This window comes from Balaenoptera borealis (genome assembly GCF_965194805.1).
Source record: "Balaenoptera borealis genome assembly, chromosome: 1".
NCBI lineage: Eukaryota > Metazoa > Chordata > Mammalia > Artiodactyla > Balaenopteridae > Balaenoptera > Balaenoptera borealis.
In genome coordinates this window covers 103,140,455-103,145,869 of record NC_138860.1, presented here as the reverse complement: position 1 = coordinate 103,145,869, position 5,415 = coordinate 103,140,455, and the positions used below count along the sequence as shown (strand labels likewise).

The window sequence follows — 5,415 nt, the reverse complement described above, 5'->3', positions numbered from 1 at the left end:
CAATTATACTCCAATAAAGATGTTAAAAAAAAAATCTCAAATTATGTTTCTGGTATTTGTTTTCTTAGTAAACTCATGCAGGCTCCTAATGATCACTTTTTTTAATAGGCTTAATAATACTCTATATAATTATCTTTTGTAAAATTTCCTGAGGATGAACATCAGACTTACAGATTTATAGCTCTCAAATTACAACGTTCTTCCTCTTTTGACAATTAATACATTTGTCTACCATTAGTTGTTGAACTCCTGTACAGCTGACTATAATTTTCAAAGAGTTCTCCAATTTCAAACAAATTTTGAATTTTTATTTTAAAACTCTGATTGATGAAGCTTGGGTTAGATGTCAAATCAACTGTGGCCTGGTGAAACCGAAATATATATGGTATTGCAAGGCACCAGGGACTCACCTAATGGGTCCAAGTTTGGTCTCAGAGACTAGAAAGTGAGACTCCTATAATTTTTCTCTAGTTAACTCTGAGAGTTTCAAATGTTTATAGGCTTAAATAACATGATTCTACATCTCTTGTCTGCTTCCCTCCAGAGCTCCAATGCCACAATTCTAATTGCCTATTTGATATTAATACGTTATTCCAAAGTCAACATACATAAAATTAATCCTATGTGTTTGAAATATTATAACATTGCTGATAATAGTGTCTAATATTTATTATGTGCAAAGCAATATTATTTGCATATGTAGTCTCATTTTGTGTTTATGCCATCCCTTTGTGGTAGGTGCTTGATTAACCCTCTTTTACAGGTGCGGTAATTGAGGCAGATGTCATGTAAGTTCACTGAGATCACAAAGTTGATCAGTAGTAAAGCTGCAATTCAAACTCAAATCATTTACACTCTAGAGCTTGCAACTGTAATAACTATTTTACATTGCTTTTCATAACAGTTTCTTTTTGAATTCTATTTTCTCTAAATTAGCCAGACTTAAAATGTCATTTTCAATTTTCACTGATTTCTCACAATGTCATTAACCAACAACTTTGGGTGTCTTCACACATATCTCATCCCCACTCCCATTTACACTATATCTGGTTTAGGCCCTAGTTTCCAGAGAGCTGGAATGCTGCAAGGGCTTCTAAGATGCATTTCTATTCTTTCCCCTGTCAACTCCTCTCTGCATACCACTAATAAAATGATCTTCCTAAAACAAAGCTCTGATCACATCTTGAATTTTCTTTGAAAATCTTTTAATAGTGTCACATTATCTACCTAAAGATGTCCAGCTTCCTTTGTGTGGCCAAGGCCATGTCAATCCAATTTCACAGTTCCTTTTTGCTCTTATCTTGTATTGTTTCCACGCATGGAGACTATGGTCCTCTCCATCATGACCGTTCACCTTACCTTTCCTCCCTTCTCTGACCATCAAAAAGCCCTTGTATTTTCTCACCTCTGCTTCCTTCATTAGTGATATTCCTCCTTTATGGAAAGTACAACTCAGATACTTCACACTGTTCAATCTTTCAAACTGCTTCTTTTCTATTTTCTTTCACTGAGCAACTACCACCACTTAATGCACTTATTGCTTTATGACATTAATTCTATTTTCTTTTGCCCGTGTCTCCTAAATGGCACTCTATCCTGCTGAGAGCCTAGCTTGACAATTTGTGCATGACAATTAGTTAATTCACTAACATTTATTGATTGGTTGTTTTGTGCTTCACAGACTGAAATATGATACTTTCTTTCTGCAGATGTTTTATAAGAGCAAGAATCTCAAAACTTTCAGTGCAGCAAAAAGCAATTTAAATGGGCACTTGCCAACTGGTTCTTAGCTATCACAATGGAAACATCTGGAGTATTTCTTGCTATCTTTCCAATCAGCCTAAAAACTGTATTCTAGGGGCAGATAATGGCTCTGGTTGCAACTGAGACACAAAGAAGAGTACTCAAGAATTCATTTCTGAAAGTGATGGAGACAGGGAACCAGGTGAAAATTCTTTCTGTGTGTGGAATTAAAGGTCACTAAGCTCCTGCATCCTGCTGACTTGGAATCTACCAAGCCCTCAGCCATGAGGGCTTGACTTTGTGGAGTGCACTCAAGGGACTGACTTCTTACTGTCAAATGGTCTTTATTTAAAGCCAGTGATCTGTTTTACAAAGAAGTGGAGGCCTTTTCATTCTATGTCAATGTAGTCTAGAGTGAATAAAATATTCTCTGGGACACTTCTATTCCCCTAAACATTGTCACATTTATTTATTGACCCAACGTCATCAGAACTTGTTTTTCCCTGTGTGGATACGATGTATAGAATGTATGTGTGTGTTAAAACATACTTTAAAGTCACATTGCTATTGAATATACTTATGCTGTGTAGATATATAGTACATAATTGGTTATATAGTATAATATAAATTTATTATGATGGCAAAACAAAAGATGTAGGTGCTAGAGCAATATGATATATCTGTAAAGACATTTTAATGAAGCATCAATGAAGAGTACGTCCTTAATTTCTTTTAGCATTCTCTGAGAAACCTATAACTTAAAGTTGCAAGTGAGCTAGGAATTATCTAATTCAAATTCACTACTCAATGCCAGTGTATTCTGCACAACACTCCCACCTGATGATATGCATTTGTCTGGATATTAATGAAGAAGCTGCTCTTCGTGGCGCTGAGCACCTCTCTGAATAGTGGCTTACCTTTGACCCCATGGTCATCCAGCAAAGCACCATGTACCATGTACCAGAAGGTGATCTTAAAATGATATATGAGTACTATTTAGTGTGAAGCTTATTGACTTAGAGATTGCAAGAGAAAAGAAGAAATAGTCGTATCTAAATCTTCAATCAGACAAAATTGCAATAAAATTCTCTGCCTGTGTAATGTACAGCGTAACTTTCAACATTTCGCCATTTTCACTAAGGATGAGTAATTTTCAAATGGTCATTTGCATTCTGGCTAATACAGAAGTTATACTATTACAGTACAGACTGCAGCAGCTTAGAGACCAAGGCATTTGGAGTGGGTTCAAAATTGATTTGATAATTCACTTGAACATAAGGATTATATTTTACTCAAGATTCTAGCTAATGTACCATAGGAAATTGATTTTCTAGTTTAATGTAGAAATTCCCCAATTTACTCCATTGACTCTCAATTTGGGTACACTAGATGAGAAATCCCTCAGGACACTTCATTAATCCCCAATAAGGGTGCAGCTCTCTGAATCATTAAACCATTCAGTGTTTCAGTTCTCTCACCTGCAAAATGAAGACTACATAGTCCCTGAGGTCTCTCTGGCTCTAATGCTTAGATGCAGTTGTCTCCAATTAATTCTTAGCTTTATGGTAATTTGCTCACTTGCTAATATATGAAGAAACACTGTAAATTATGAAAACCAATGCAATGTTTTCCACACAGAAAACTCCAAGTAAATATTTGCTGAATTAATGATTTTCTGTGGGAAAATCACCTGGTTATGGGTATAACTACACACTGTTAAAATAAACAGTGTTCTTTTCTCTAACCTAATCTGTGTTATCCTAGTCTCTTACAAGTCTGGTGGATGTGTGGAGTATACCCACGAAATGGCTACTTGAACAAGAAGTCAGATTAGTACTTGAGAAAGGACTCATTCTAAAAGGAGGGCAATTGGGTCCAAGGAAGTGCTTCAAGGTCAGAGGATTGTGAATATTTTAATAAAGAACTCTATTCTGTCTCTTAGTCAGGCTGCTGTTTGTTCCATTTCTCTCAAGTCCATATCCAGATCCTGAGAAGCAGGGTCAGCAGCGAAAATGGAAAGAACATTTCCAAATTAAGGTCATAGATTGAGAGCACATCAAACTTTCCTCCCTCTTGAAACTCCACCAAAACTACAGTGAAGGCATTGTTTTTAAAAAAGACATAAATTAATGAGGATAGAAAAGTATAGGGACAAAGAAAACAGGAACAACAGTTTGAAATCTAGGAAGTATAGATGGAAGCGTGTTAATTGATCTAGCATCCACATAAAGCCACCTCCTATGATGGCAATAAGGAAAAGTGAAATCATTTTGATTTACACTGAAGAATAATCAAAGGCCTCAGAGACCGAGACAACCAATACTGTGGCACTGGGAATGAATTGAGGTGTGGGCTAAAATACGAGGACTACGGTGAATGCTATTGGAGAAGTCAGATCCTTACCTTCTCTCACTTTACACACCCTAACAGAAATCTGACGCTTTACTAACTAAAGTTCAACAGGTAGTATATAAACTGAGGGGATTGCAGTGTGATAAAGACTTGAGGTTGTGGGTACCATTTCAAAAACAGGGAAATCAGTTATTTTTTTTTTGTTTGTTTGCATACTGAATGTGAATATAGAGGGCACTCAGCTGGGTTTTCTTACCTTATCCTTGAATGCAGGCAGAGTTTTAAAGATTATTGTCTGAGGAATCTCACCAGTCTCAAAGAAAATACTTACAGATATGGAGTTCTCTAATTAAATGGATAAACACACATTTTGGTTTGTCTGGCACAGTCTCATTCATGTTTGAAATATTGGTATATTATAAACAGTGCCTCCTTAATCTCAAAAGTTTAGATAATGACTTACATGTTTACTTTATACTTTATTGAAGGTTTAAATTGACATTACAAATGCAAGCTCAAAACTACCAATCAGCTTTTAATTCTCTCACTCCTTGTTATAAACCAAGTATTATGAAATCTCTGAATAAATCTTCTTATATGGAAGAAACACACACACATACACACACACACCCCAAAATTCAGGGAGAAGAAAACTGAAAAAGCACACCTATTAGCAATATTTTATAGAGACAAAACGATCTATTACATTCATGGACCAAAAAAAAAAAAAAAAAAAAACCAAAAACTATAAAAAATGCATAGTAAAAATCCTCTTGGAAATTAATAAAAAATGTGGAAATAAAACAAAGCAAAAAAGGGTTCAAAAAAAAGCTAAAGACATTCCAAGAAAATAGATAAGAAGAAAGAAGTTATATCCCTACATTCTCCACTTTATAAATCACAGCAAAATACTGAAGATTTAGTAACTGAAAAAAGTTCAAGAGATGGTCTCTGGAATGAGTGGGAGATTGAAACTACAGAAATGATAGAAAAGATAAAACATAGAAAATGAAGAGGATTTTATTATAAAAATTATACAAGGAAAATTTCAGAATGGCATGCTATGAGTTTCCATATTGAAATGGCCACTGAGTGTCCAGCATAATGGATGAAATATGAAAGTCATCATGTAGTTTCAGAACAAAGGGGACATCTGCTTTTGGTCATGGCAGTTTAGCTTTCATTAGCTCAATCCTCCTGCTGAGCACAATTAAAACATCTAGAGAAAATCTAGATACAACATAAAACATAACAAAACAAAAAATAAATCTTCAGTGTGAACATATTGAAGAACTACTAAGGCACTACGGACTTGAAGAC

General features: G+C 35.1%; 1 long non-coding RNA gene across 1 annotated transcript; it reads right to left on the bottom strand.

Moving 5' to 3' along the window:
• Window positions 1-2,207: 2,207 nt before the first annotated feature.
• LOC309626530 lies at window positions 2,208-5,092 on the bottom strand. Its single transcript, XR_014243250.1, has 2 exons — window positions 3,471-5,092; window positions 2,208-3,433 (listed from the first exon to the last, which is right to left on the bottom strand). It is a non-coding gene; the product is annotated as an uncharacterized lncRNA (long non-coding RNA).
• Window positions 5,093-5,415: the final 323 nt, after the last annotated feature.